The sequence below is a fragment of the Heptranchias perlo genome, chromosome 11 (assembly GCF_035084215.1).
Source record: "Heptranchias perlo isolate sHepPer1 chromosome 11, sHepPer1.hap1, whole genome shotgun sequence".
Lineage (NCBI taxonomy): Eukaryota > Metazoa > Chordata > Chondrichthyes > Hexanchiformes > Hexanchidae > Heptranchias > Heptranchias perlo.
The window spans coordinates 54,536,017-54,551,153 of record NC_090335.1 but is presented as its reverse complement, the minus strand read 5'-3'; the positions used below and the strand labels follow the sequence as shown (position 1 = coordinate 54,551,153).

At 40.0% G+C, this 15,137-nt stretch overlaps 1 protein-coding gene across 3 annotated transcripts in view; it reads left to right on the top strand.

Moving 5' to 3' along the window:
- Positions 1-306: 306 nt before the first annotated feature.
- LOC137327353 (HMG box transcription factor BBX) overlaps positions 307-15,137 on the top strand; it is a 164,834-nt gene continuing 150,003 nt past the window's right edge. For all 3 annotated transcript variants that reach the window (XM_067993059.1, XM_067993061.1, XM_067993058.1), the window contains exon 1: positions 307-706. The gene's annotated coding sequence lies outside the window, so the exon portion shown is untranslated. The remainder of the gene's footprint in view (positions 707-15,137) is intronic.

Below are 15,137 nucleotides of genomic sequence, written 5' to 3'. Positions count from 1 at the left end.
AAATCTTATTAAATCCTGTATGTTGCTTGGGGGACAGCGTACCTCTCGGCTGGCTGTTTCTCTTTCAACCCCCTCCCTTCCCTTTTCTTGGTCTGGTGGTGGTGTAGTTCTTATTTAAGCGAACTAAAAACAACGAGTTCTTGTACCAAGCCAGTTCTTTTCGTGCGTGTGACACGGAGAGGATAAAAAAAAGATATGTAGGACTGCTGTGTGCGCGCACATATTATATATTTGCAAGAGAAGGTTAGTTAAACGGTGTATGTTGTGCCTGTTTCTCCCAGTTGTTACAGTCTGTCTCTTTGGTTGCTCTCGGCTCTTGCTCGGGCCTGGCAACCAATGAGGGTCCCTGTTAGTGGCAGCTTCTCGCCCTCGTACAAACAGCCGGAGAGAAGAGAGGAGAGGAGAGGAGAGAGTGAGTGTGTGAGAGAGAGAGAGAGGGAGAGGGAGGGCGAGGGAGCGAGCGAGCGGCGCCGGGCCAGCAGGCAACTTCTCTCCTTCATTCCTTCTGACTGTCACTCACACAACACGGGGCAACAACAACAACAAAAAAACAACAACCGACTTTTTAAACACACAACTTCTCTCACCCAACGCCACCCCGAGCCGGGGGTGGGGAGAACATACCACACATTTAAAAAAAAAGAGAGAGAGAGAGAGAGGCTTTAAACGGCCGCCACCGCCGGACGGGACCCCGGGCCGTCACCAGGTGTGTACCAGAGAGGGTCGAAATCGACAATTTCTCAGTGACTTTAAACTTTTAAACATGTTTTAAATGCGTTGGCGTTTGTGTGAGGGGACCCAAGTAGGCCGAGAGAGGGGAGAGCAAGAGCTAGGCCAGTGTTATAACACAGCGAGAGACTGTACACAAGTCCGAATAATAAAACGAAACTGTTACCGAAGAGGGGGAAAAAAAAAGAGGGGAATTCTGACACAGCAGGGAAAGTGGGATTTGTGGTGACTTAAAAACTACAGCAGGGGCTATTTGCCATTTATATTTGGGGTAAATGCTGAATTATGTGAAGAGAGGAGGAGGAGGAGGTTAAATCCAGAGATTATAGACAGTGAGCGCTGGCTGTCTCCATACTGTACAATAACGCGATGTTGTCAATAACTTAGGTGGAAGAGAGAGAGAGAGAGAGAGAAAGGGAGGCCTAGTCCTTTAAGCCCTTTTTTGTTGTTCTCACACAAAGTCTCTTGTTTTTTTTTGTTTCTCTCGTTAATCATTGAGTGAAAGCGATCTGCTCGGGGGTTAGATGGTGTTTTTTGCCTTCGGTTTTCTGTCATGAAAAACAAAAATAAATAACACTGGAGAGGAGGAGGAGGGGGAGAAGAAGGAACTGGATACGACGCTCATTTCAGATAGATCCGTGTGTATGTAACGGCGAAAGATCAGCTGGTGCATTGAGCCCTGGTGTAGGAAAGTCTGTGTTAATGTGTGTGTGTGTGTGCGAGAGACCCAATTAACCACGTTTTAACGTTTCCAGAAATCGGCAGCCACCTCTTTTTTATTTGCAAGAGTTTTAGTTACCGCCGTGACCTCCACTGAAAGAAAATATGATGGATGAATAAGGTAGAGACAATATTATGCAGGCTCTATACCTGCTTTTCTGCCCTTCTCTCCCTCTTTTCTTCCTGTGATCAAATCGCATTATCGCTTCCCACGAGATTTGGTGTTGAATATAGTCGTGCTGTGATGCGATCGCTTAAACTCCCTTTTTATTTTTTTAAAAAAAATTGTTGTATGTTTGCACTTTTTAAAAAGTGAAATTACCGAGACGTGGTGGTGGTTAATGATCGAGTGACCCCCTTTTTGGGGAGGAGGGGAGAGCTGAAACCATTCCATGTCCTGCAAATGACACGTTCAAGCGACACACATTCACTCACGCCAGGGCACTTTTTTTTCCTCTTAAAATGTTATTACTGTGCAAAAATATACGGACAGATCACTGAATCGCCTCGTGATAATTCATCAGAGATCTAACCTTGCAACTAAAAGACAGTTGGGTCGAACCAGGATCGAGTAACGACCGCTGAAATCGCAGCGAACGCCGTTTGTTTTGGGGAGTTTTTTCCTCTCTCTCTCTCTGAGTGAGGTTTGCACTTCGTTTCCCCGAAGCAAGATGGACTCTCTCGCTGTGTCTTGTCAGCCTTAGATCGACATTTTGCACAGCGATGCAAACTTGAGCTTGGCCTACTTTACACTGCAATAATGTGATGGGATTAGAGGAAATCGACAACATTTAAACGGTGATGCCTTTAATTTATAACTTCGTCACTGTACTTTTTGTTGTATTTGGTTCTGACGAGTTGCCTGTATCAAAGAGATTTTTTTGTGTGTGTTGTTGCAAGTAGTCCTTTTCCGGAACACCCCGTGTTTTGACGTATGGCTAGAATGTACCTGTATTGCGATCTAACAAAGTGGTTGATTTTACACTTTCTATCATTCTTCAGCACTGAAAACTGTAAAATTACAGTATATTCTACTATTTTAATACGTAAGGCGTAGTGTACGTCCCATGTGCCGAGTATGTATAGCACTGTCGTGTGTAGCTGACAGGTCCTGTAACTACTGGCTGGGGCTAGTGAGCCAATAGCCAGTGCAAGATTTACCGTTGATCTTAAGCAAATTCGTCGCATTTCGACATATTAACTAAATACAGATCATATTTTTTAGCCCATTATGACATTTGAGGCTGGCATTGTGAGTCTTCCAGCATAGTTTTAATTCATGTTTCTGTTAAATACAGGTGTAATGCTGGAGTATAGATGAGTATGTCAAAAATCTCAGGGTACACTGTTTCATTTCAAAACTTCAGTTTCTCGAACAGAATAACAAGTCGAAGATCAAGAAAATGAAGAGTTCTTGGTTGAAGAAAAGTAAGGCAAAGGAAACAAGTAAAATATTTTGCAATTGAAGTGGTGGCTGCTTAATAGAAAATGGCTGGAAAAGGATTTAATTTCACAATTGATGAAAAACTACCTAACCCACAAGTGATAAATTGTGTGTGGGTTGTTAGTGATCTTCCTCATGAAGGACATGAAGCTAGGGCTTTCTTGATTAGCCATAAAATTAGCCAATTAGAACAGTTGTTGGCCAGATTTGAAGTTTATAATTGAAGCGCCAATATTGCGGCTTGACAAAGTGCGTTGTTGCATTATTTTGTTAGATAGATGTGAACTATACCTTATTCCTAAACTGGTCTGAAATACCTCCCCTTAGTGTGCAGTTTTGGTGTATTCCTGATATCCCAATGTCCTGAGGACGACAGTAACGTTTTTGCACTAAAGTAAAAAAGGAATGCAATTGCATGTTTGCTAAGATGATATTGCAGATTACGATATGCTGTTGTGTTAGTACGTTCCTCCTGATTCCCTTCTCAAAGATGCCACAGCTTCAACTATTAGTTTTGAAGATCTTGCATGAATGAAAACATTTGCAAGTTTTGAAAGTTTTAAAGAGCATTCTATACTCAGTACTGTTATTAGTGTTTACTGACCGTTGTATTAATGTTATGAGATTAATGCAATGCATTCCACTTACTATCATTTATTAGCTCTTCTGTTTCGTATTTATTTTGTTTTTCTGATGTCACTTGTTCCAAGTACACAGGTACATCATTGCTGTTTTCTTGTTGCAGCACTCAGATGAAAGTCTGCTCAACTCCAACAACATACGAATGCTGTCAGAATCTCTGCGAACCACTGTGGTGTCAGTACAAAAAAAGTTGCGTTACAGTGTTTTAACCATAATGTGGTTCATCTTAAATGCTTCTAAATCATTTTTCTGTTGGCTAAAGACTGTGGTCAGTCATGGTCAAAAGGGTTCTGCTGGACTAGTCCCAATAATTGAAGGTGGTCTTATGGTTGTAGTAGAGACCCATCTGTAAAAACTAGCGGAGTGTACTACCCAGGTAGATGGTCTTAATGAACCAGTTCATTTGAGAAGGGGACTCCACACTGCATTGCTTAGCTGATAGTAGCGCTGCAGGTGTAAGTGGTACTTATGCCAAAATCTTAAAAACTGTTGTAAGGAGGGAGAGAAAGAATGGTAACTATTTTAGTGATTATTGCCAAGAACTGCCAACTCAAAATGGAGCCAGGAAATAGGAATTTATTTGAGGCATACATACCCGTGGTGTATTAGAGCACAATTGTAGTTTCTGTCCCCAAGGACGGGAACCGAGTGAAATTGAAAATTACTGAGTAATCTCATTGATATCAGTGACACTTAAAGTGGTTGCTTGGATCATCCAGGCATATAAAAATCAGATGTGTTTGAGGCCTATGATTTACCCAAAAAGGAACATGGTGGCTTTTATTCTCCTGAGGACTGCATGGTTATGGCTTTATACAAGTTCGTCAAACATTGAAAGGGTCAGTAAAAATCCAGTTACATTGTTTTTATCAATTTTCGTAAGGCTTTCAACCTAGTGTTTTGTGCAGCCCTTGTAAAAGCCCGTGTGGGAGTACACGTCCAATTTTGGACTTTATCTGGGATTATGTAGTCGAGCTACAAGATCTGGGTAAGGGCATCGCTGAGCCTATGTCTCTTAAGAGGTAAGATTTTGCATTGTCATCCATCCTGCTTGATGTCTTCGTCACTGATATGTTTGGTCAAATTGAAAGAGAATGGTCTTGAAGTGCCTAGTCCTGGCATTTCTGAAAGAACTGTGGTGCTTTTCACAAATGGCATGTTGGCAAGCTTCCCTGTGAATCTATGTTAACCAGTGAGATATTGTAGTGAGTACTGCTCTCTGTAGTATTATGCCTTTGCATAGCTCAGGGGGATTCTGAAGGTATTGATTGGAAGATACAAGGGGCTTTGTCCTAATTGTTGATTCAAATTGGTATCAGGGGTTTCTGTTGGAAACTAATTTAACTTGGATGTAGTTGCTCAGAACTGCTATGAGAAGGAGGGAAGGCCACTGTTGTCTGTCTTGTCTCTATCCAAAAACAGTAAAATTCCAGTGTGAGTTAAGCTTTTGGCATACAAGATGTGTGTCCAAACAGCTCTTCGTGGTTTGAGCTCCTAGTCATGAAAAAGAGGGCTTCCTAAGGTGATATGTGAGATCCAGGGCCATTCTGTAATGTGGATTTGTGACAAAAAGGGGAAACAAGAGCAGGTAGGGATGGCTGTGTCTTACACCGAACTGTTGTTTAGCACCTTTTAAGGGGAAGTCAGCTCACGACAGGCACTTTCCTTTACTAAAGTTTCTTACACGAAGACCTCGATTTTAAGCAATTAATAATGAGTATGGCTGGTATGAGATGTTGGACTTAAAAGTTTAAAACATTGGAATGTCTGGCACATTGCAAGTTCTACATCGGTCATTGCACCAAGCTGAAGCCAGATGTCCGTTGTATAGCTGGAAAAGAAAATGGCTTGGGAGGTTGAGTGTGCAGATGTGTATTCATATATCCAGGTTTCAGTGCCTACATGTATTAGGTTGCAGAAAATTAAGCAGTTGCTGCTGAAGCTTTATACCTCCAATTGGTGGAACTTCCATTCGATGGGGTATGCATGATGTGTGATCATGCTGTGGTTAGGTGTCAGTGTGCTCACCCACTTTACGGTGAGTTTTCATGCTCACTATAGTGCTTGTGAGGAGTTCCTGAGTCCTGTTGTCCGCCTAATAAGGGCTCAACTTAAAAGTAGCAACAGCAACAACTTGCATTTATATAGCGCCTTTAACTAGTAAAATGTCCCAAGGCGCTTCAAGAGCGATTATCAACCAAAATTTGACACTGAGCCACAAGGAAATATTAGGACTGGTGACCAAAAGCTTGGTCAAAGAGGAAGGTTTTCAGGAGCGAAAAGAGGAGAGAGAGGTTTAGGGAGGGAATTCCAGAGCTTAGGGCCTAGGCAGCTGAAGGCACGGCCACCAATGATGGAGCAATTAAAATCGGGGATGCGCAAGAGGCAAAAATTATAGGAGCGCAGAGATCTTGGAGGGTTGTAGGGCTGGAGGAGGTCACAGAGATAGGGAGGGACTAGTGACTATTATCCTTGGGCGTTAGAGGAAGGTAATGGGTGTTGCTTTGTTGTTGAGTTTGTTCCAAGATGATAGGCTTGGCAATGGGAAATTGGAACCAAGTTGATTTTCTGTAATCCAAAACCTACGATGGGCAGGTCTGTAATATTCCAAGGCACTATAAGATGATTGACTAGCCACCTGGCTTGTTGATGGGATCTGTGGGGCTAGTCCTTTCACTGGCTCATTTGACTCACGATATCCCTGCAAACAACTGCCCAAGAGGGTAGGATGGTCCTAGCTGGACACAGTGTGGGAAGCTTATCATTACTAAGCTGATAAGCTGTGCAGTTTTAGTGGCTTAAACTGAAGCAGTACTCTTATCTACACTTGGAAACCCCTTACCATTGACTTTTTCCAATCTGTAACTAAACTTTTTCTAATTTAATTAGTGTGATTCTTTATGAGATGCAAGTATGCACTTGTATCAGGCAAACAGAAGCTCTAATTATTTCTCAGTATAGTTTCAGCAATCTTAGGTACAGTGATAAATTTCCACACGTGTCTGACAGCCAGCAGACCAAAAAAATGTTTCTCAGAGGAAAGTGACATTGTATTGAAGTAAAACCCTTGTTGTCACGTCGCATTCATTGTCACTTTTTGTGAGCTGGCAAATTGAAAGTGACAGTAATGGGATTCCACATTTTCACATACTGAAGTACGCTGATAATCCAAGATGGTTATTGGAAACGTTAAAAAAAATGTAAAACAAGGCTTCCCTAATAATTTATAATGAAAACAGAAAATGCTGGAGAAGCTCAGCAAGTCAGGCAGCATCTGTGGAGAAAGAAACAGAGTTAACGTTCCTGAAATGTTAACTCTGTTTCTTTCTGCACAGATGCTGCCTAATTGGCAGAGCTTCTCCAGCATTTTCTATTTTTATTTCAGATTTCCAGCATCCACAGTATTTTGCTTTTCCCTAATAATTTTGCTGGTTAAGGTCGTGAGCAACTGAGCCATACAAAGCAAGAAAGCCCAAGATTTGATTTCCCAGTCTGGGCTGAGTTTGATTTCAGGGAAGAGTAGACCAGCTACAGTTGGGCTCAGCACGCCTCCTGGTTTAGATCAGGTTTCATGCTCCTGATGACTATCCAGCACTCCTGCTGGAAATGTGCTTGTGCTGGCTGTGATGCCACTCATGGTCAGTTAACCTGTTGACACTTTGTCTCGGTTCCATGTGAAGAATGGGTCCTTGGGTGAGATGCTGGAGAATGAGTAATGCCTGTTAAACTTTGCACCAGGAAGGAGTCCATTTCTTAATGGAAGAAATTTGTGTAAAAAGGAGGAAACAATTATTTTGTACCTTCTTATTATCTTGAATAGATACAACAATATAGTTGTATTTTCTTTACAGATTTTAAAAAAGGCAAGTTTCTAATAACAATGATTTCTGTTGTGGGAGGAAATCAGTTTATTAACATTTGACCTGTGTCAACATGAGGTATGATTTGAATATGCAGTTATTACAGCACACATGTCACATGCAGGTATGAGTTTATATAGTTTAGCAAAGTTTAAATACACTCCAGTGTGTATATGATTGTATAGATGTGAGTATGTTCAGTGGAGCCTGGAGTAATTCCTTATAATGCCACAGGACAAGGTATGTTCTGGTGTTTTGGATTGTTTTAAAAGTGATAATGGTGAATGAGGTTTGCATGTCATTGTGATTTCTGAGTTTGTGAAACCTATTCCAGCATTCTAGGTCCAACACTTGAGTTATGTTTTTTTTGGTGAACTGATTTTTAGCAGTATGTATTGGAGATTTGAACTATCCAGAAGTGTGCACTTAGTATTAACATATCATTATTTGTTTAACTGGCATTTACATGGGATATTAACATGATTGCTTCTTTTGTGAAGTATTATATAACAGAAATGGAAGTGAAAAAACAGAGATGATAAACCTCTTTATCAATGATGAATAGCATACAACATAGAAATAGAAGTAGGCCATTCAGCCCCTCGAGCCTGTTCCACCATTCAGTTAGATCATGGCTGATCTGTACCTCAACTCCATTTACCCGCCTTTGATTTATATTGCTTGATACCTGTACCTAACAAAAATCTGTCGATCTCGGCCTGGAAAATTTCAATTGACCCAGCATCCACAGCCTTTTGGGGAAGAGAATTTCACATTTCCACTACCCTTTGTGTGAAAAGTGTTTCCTGATTTCACTCCTGAATGGCCTATAGATTGTGCCCCCTTGTTTTGGATTCCCCCATGAGAGGAAATAGATTATCTGTATCTACCCTATCTGATCCCTTTATCATTTTAAACACCTCAATTAGATCAACCATCAACCTTCTAAACTCAAGGGAATACAACCCAAGTTTATACAACCTGTTCTCATAATTTAAATCTTTAAGCCCCGGTATACCAGACAAAATAGTATTAGATCTGTTGGTATACAAATACTTAGTTATTTTAAAACAAAATACAATGGTTCTGTCTAATGCGCTTTGATGCTAATGAGAAACCAGGTGCATCAAAACTAAATAAGTCAGTTTGTAACTGCTGTTCAGTAGGGCTGAAATTAAGGCCAAATTTACAGCTATGCTACTGGAAATTGAAACAAAAATGTACTTGCCGTACCTGATGTACAGGTGCTTACTGGAGGCACTTTGTAAAATGCTTACACGAGATTCTTCTTGAGTATTGGGAGAATGGTCCATGTGTGAATGAATATATTCACTTGCCGTTGGGTCACTCCTGGTAGCACTGTCACTGGGTGAATGGTTTCATGTACAGGGCCAAATCTAATTCAGGACCATACACTGACCCCGGATTAAGATTGATCACTTTGCCTCAAATTGCAATTTAATGTTAAAAATTTAGTAGTTGGTGAAATTTAAGTATCCAAAGTGGCTAATTTATTTTTGTGGTAGATTAATTGTACATAAGAACATAAGAAAAATCAGGAGTGAGAAAAGGCTAATTGGCCCATTTGAAGCTTCTCTCTCTCTCTCTCTCTCTCAGAAAAATGATTTGGTATTATAGTAGTGTAGCATTTTCTCCAAACTGCCATAGTTCAAGGTACTATAAGAATTTCAATCACATAAGAAACCTAGAACTTGTAATCTGTATTTGTGCTTACAGGCAGAAAAAAATATTCACGTTGGTTGTGCTGTGCAGTGCAAATCATGATTTGCACTATAGCATGTGTAGTTATATCATGACTTGTGTCTGGTTGTGCAGTTTTATGACATGATTGATATACTGAAGGGTGTGTGGTGTAGTGACATCATGATTTACACTATAGTATATAAAGTGATAGCATAGGAGAAATAAAAGATTTTTAAATTTTTACCTAAAATTGCAGTAATAGGGGCTGGTAATGTAATTTTTCTAATCCACATTAAATTCCTTTTCCCAGTGCATTGATTTAATTGGCAAGTCTTCAACAATCAAGTTAATTGAAAGTTAGTTTTGTTTCGCTGGATTTTCCTCAAGCCTCGAATTTCCTTTTCTTTTTCCTCCAACGATGTAATTTTGATCCAGAATGGCATCAAAACTTCATTATCCCATGCAGATAAAGCTTTGAAGTTTAGTTTTGTGGAAAAATAGTTACACTATTTAACTGAAGGCTATTTCTATTTAATTTGTGAATGTTCAGGAATAGAGAAATATCTGTTTCCTTTTTTGCAGTTTATTTGCCTATTTTCTTAGAAGGAGGGCCATAATTATTGTAACCATCTTGAAACATTATCCTAAATGGAAATACTGTTAATAGTTGTATAGGAAATACAATAAATGCTACCATTTATACTGCTGAGTGGAAAATTGAAAAAAATATGCTCCTACAATAGTACTTTCACCTCTTAGTTAGGAGTAAATTTCAGCCCCACTTCCAAGATTTGAGCAAAAATTCCAGGCTGACTGAGGGACTGCTATGTTGTCAGAGGTGCCATCCTTTGGATGTGATGTTAAACTGATGCACTGTCTGCCTCTTCTGGTGGTTCACGTGAATATTAAAGACCCATAGCAATGGAAGAAGAGTAGAGATCTCCCAGTGTCCTGGTCAATGGTCTTTCCTCAATCTATATAATCAAAAATAGACTAACAAGTCATTCATAACATTGCTGTATAGAAAATGGCTGATTGTTTACCTACATAACTGCACTTCAGAGTGATTCTTTGTGAAATGCTCTGTGATATATCTGAGAGCTTTGATCAGTTGCTGTATAAATGTAAGTTCATTCTTTCAAATGTGGCAGAGAAAGAGACAAGTGACTTTGAATACTCACCCAACTGCTCCATTTATTTGCATTAAGACGGGCTCCAGATGGGTGGGGCTACAGGTAGGTGGGTTTCTAGGAGGAGAATCTTGGGGCAGTTTTTTTTTTGAGCAGTATTATGGCAGTGGCCTAGATTGGCATGTTTTATTGGTTTTAGCACTTCCAACAGCAAAAACGGAAAGTAAAAGAAGGATAATACAGCCCCATATTTTTTGGGCCCTGTAACTTCTGGTATGAGTCATGTGATATGTTGCTTCAGTCAGTTTGTTTTTTTTACACTGATGGGCGAACTACAGTTGCATAAAGGCTGCAGTGGGACCATAGTAAACATCAGATTCCATACTGTAGGTCTCTTCCTAGCTATTAGGCATTGGAAATCCACTAGGACATGTAATATAGTACACATCCTTTGTGAATTGTTCTAGGGTGGGGAGAGATTTTCTTCTTTAATAAGGATATCAGGACAGATAGAAGATATTTAACTGGTCAATGTGAAACTATGTTGTCGTTATCAAATCTAGGCTTCTCTGAGCTTGTGTTTGTTTCAAAATAATTTTGGGGCGTTTATTGAGACTGTCAGTTGCTTTTATGCCTACTTATTACTATATGGAAGATGGCAGTCCAGGCGTTAAGATTGTTTTAGGTGATGTTATTGGCAGTTTTCAAATTCTGATGTCGGTTTAAAACATTGGTAAATATTTTACACTCATTCACTAGAATGGCAATTGGGCCAGTTAATGGGGTGGAGCCAGTTAACTGAAGTTACTATTGCTAATTATATTCAATAAAATATCATGCTAAACTAGCATTTATTTCAAGCCTCAGTGCCAATAATTTAAAGCAATATGATTTCAAGTTTTGTGTTTAAACATGTGACAGAATTTGCAGTACAATCTGATGTATGTGGACATATCATTTCTTTAAACACTGATGATTTTCTCCCACATTATTATATACGCAATGTGTAAAACAAATCCAAGTGTAAATTTATATGAGTGATGAACTGAGGTCACCTGTTGCAACTGGAATAATTCAAACCACTCTACATGAACATATTACGACAGCAGGAGCCACAGCATAAAAGAGCAACATGTGTGACTGAACATTCCAGAAACTGTAACAGTTGTGTGTAGGATGACAAACATGTTGAAGGCTTCGCAGCTATAAAACTGCAGGGGGAAAGAAGATACTGGAGATAGAAGTGAGGAAAAACCTCAAGTTGCCTCAAGGATCAGCAAATTTTAGAGGTGAAGTAAATTTTCATTGTATTTTCAAACAAATATCATAGTAATTTCTTCATTACAACCGTATGCAAAATTTGTAGGTAGAAAAAATTCTATATTTTGTGTAGTGTTTATACACAGTTCCAGTTAATTCTGAAATGATGTGTTACAGTAAAAGTTTTACTTTTCCAGAAAGTATGATGTGCCACTGAGATTCATCATCACTTTGTTCTCTTCACAGATCGATAAATTACTAGCTGCCAAACTTCAGGAAAACATGTCGCTCGAAGGAATGTTACAGTGTGGCACTCTGAACTGGGGCCTGGGAGCATCTCAAAAATGGGTGATCTGGATGCAGGTTCCAGAACCTCCATGGAAAGGTCGTGAAAATGACCTTTCTGCACGGAGGAGATTTGCTGGTTTTATCAGCAGTATCCTTCTCCACAACTATGTTCAGAGAGTCGCATAATATTGCGCAATGTCACCGTTCAGTAAGTTACCAGACAGCATACAGGCATGAACATTGTTCATGGCTCAAGTGGGTTCATCTCTTTCCCAGTAGGCTCAAAGCTGGCATTGGAGAAGTTAAAGGGACAGTGTCAGTTTTGTGTGGCTGATGTCCCTCATGGTCTTGTTACAAGACCTGTGGAAGGTCTGGTGACAGGTGAAGGTTTGTCCAATTGCTTGACATCAACATGAAATCCTTACGTTGGTGGCATGATTTCGGCAGCATTCTCGCCCAGGGATTCAACATACTCATGTTTGCACTGTTCTCAAAGATGGTAATTGATGCAGGATTGGATTCAGCAAACTTGGATGAAGATGATTTATCTGTGGAGATAAAAAGGACTTTGTTTCTTTAGTTCCTTTCGAATACGGATACATTGGAAATGTCAAAGGAGTACTTCTGCAGTCAGAAGCCAGTGATGCATAGAATTTTGCCAAGCAGAGGAATATGAACATGTGACTTTTTCTTGTGCTTTATTGACTAATATTGGCAAGTATATTAAGAAAGGTGTGCACGATTTATACCACCTGGAACAGTTGTTTACACACTTAGTAGACAGTTCTGACCAATAGGAGGTGCTGTCTCCTTCATCAAAATGTTTGAATCATTTATCACTAAGGTCATTTTGTTTTGAGGAGTTTTGTGACTTCTTTGTTTTGATGTGGCTTGTTTGTTGCAATAGGATTTCATTATTGCTACCATGTTTAAGTTATTAGTTATGGCTCAAGGCAACCTTGTGAGCTTTCTGGAAGGGTAGACATTTTGCTTTCTGTATGCTATTATGGCCTATTGTACACCCTGTGACTGGGAGAAATCATTTTCTTGCCAAAAAAGGCACTTTTATGTTTTTAAGAAATTGCTCATGAATTTTTTTTTTAGTCTCCATGCAAGTGTCTCTGTGTTTGTTCTAAATCGTTCTTTCTGTCTTTCCCTTTCATTTTCTATTGACCTTTCTTTGCCTCTCCCTCTCATTCTGACTTTGTTTCCCTATTTCTGTAAGTCTATGTCCCACTCTCTATCTGTCACATAGTTTTTCTCTCTCTTTCTCTCTCTTTCTCTCTGTTTCTGTCTCCTTTTTGATAGTCTCCGACTATTTCGCAGAGATTTGAAGGTAAATTTGGTGCTGCAAACCTCAAATAGCTGCAGAAATGCTTTTGTGCCTCCTTGATTGTGAAACCATGACTCCTTTTTGGCATGAGGGCATTCCTGAAACTTCTGAATATTCTGAGCACCACAAAATATATTTAGTTCTAGGAGATCATTGCCTTGTGGCATCTCCTGATTCCTCCTGGTTGATCTGTTTTTTAAAAAAAGTATAGTTTCTAGAATTTTTGTTTGTTTTTTCTTTATCTAGGATTGCAACGGGATCTTGATAAATTGGGCCAGTGGGCCGATGAATGGCAGATGGAGTTTAATTTAGATAAATGTGAGGTGATGCATTTTGGTAGATCGAATCGGGCCAGGACCTACTCCGTTAATGGTAGGGCGTTGGGGAGAGTTATAGAACAAAGAGATCTAGGAGTACAGGTTCATAGCTCCTTGAAAGTGGAGTCACAGGTGGATAGGGTGGTGAAGAAGGCATTCAGCATGCTTGGTTTCATTGGTCAGAACATTGAATACAGGAGTTGGGATGTCTTGTTGAAGTTGTACAAGACATTAGTTAGGCCACACTTGGAATACTGTGTACAGTTCTGGTCACCCTATTATAGAAAGGATATTATTAAACTAGAAAGAGTGCAGAAAAGATTTACTAGGATGCTACCGGGACTTGATGGTTTGACTTCAAGGGAGAGGTTGGATAGGCTGAGACTTTTTTCCCTGGAGAGTAGGAGGTTTCGGGGTGATCTTATAGAAGTCTGTAAAATAATGTGGGGGCATAGATAAGGTAGATAGTCAAAATCTTTTCCCAAAGGTAGGGGAGTCTATAACGAGGGGGCATAGATTTAATGTGAGAGGGGAGAGATACAAAAGGGTCCAGAGGGGCAATTTTTTCACTCAAAGGGTGGTGAGTGTCTGGAACGAGCTGCCAGAGGCAGTAGTAGAGGCGGGTACAATTTTGTCTTTTAAAAAGCATTTGGACAGTTACATGGGTAAGATGGGTATAGAGGGATATGGGCCAAGTGCAGGCAATTGGGGGACTAGCTTAGTGGTATAAACTGGGTGACATGAACATGTTGGGCCGAAGGGCCTGTTTCCATGTTGTAAACTTCTATGATTCTATCATCCTATACTGTCAGCATTGTACAGTCATGCTCATCTGTTTAGATCGTGAACTTCATTTTTGCTCTGAGATGCTTTCTAAATACAAGTGTGTATTTTCTTCCTTTACTTGCATCAGATATCCTTCTGCCTTCTTAAATGAGATTGCTAATTTAACACTGAAGTGTAGTAAGTTTTGTGCTTTGGAGCTGCACCCACCAGGTACTGGGTTGAAACCGTGCATACTTATTTTGGGGGGAAATGAATCAATGCTTCTGATGCTGAACTTTAAGCAATGGAAGAATGCATCGGAAATTTAGATATGGACTTCAATGCACCATTCACAATTTTCTGTCCAGTAATTTTAATAGACAGAAAATTGTGTGGAGTGTGTTGACTTCTGCACTTGAATTCCCAATTATGTTCTTCTGGCTTGTGAAGCTTGACAATGGGAGTGCTATTTTATAAAATCTAGCTCCTCACGTACAACTAACAGACATTTTAGAGTGGATCTTTGAGGCTGACGAGGTGAAAGTACAGTGTTCTATTCCACTACCTCCTGGCAATGCTTTTTTAAAAAAAAAATCCTCAGTTCTGTACTATCCTAGGCACCTACTGCTGTGTAATCTGGCCCATTTACTTTACTGGATGGATTCCACAACATGGAGCAGTAAACAAACTACATGTGCTGTTGTTTGCAAATAGCAATTTGTTTAAAAGTCACAATTCATAGCTTTATTTATTTCATGCTGCTGAAACTCCATGATGGCTGGGGTAGATCTGAATAGACCAGTTATGTAAAAGCCACATTGATGGCCTATAGAGGCAGGCTGAACACACTGGCTCCCCTTACTGGCCAGAAAAAATTGTGCCCTTGAACTTTGGGACACCATTCACACATGCGTCAGGTGCTGCTGCTTTGGAGATGATGGGGGT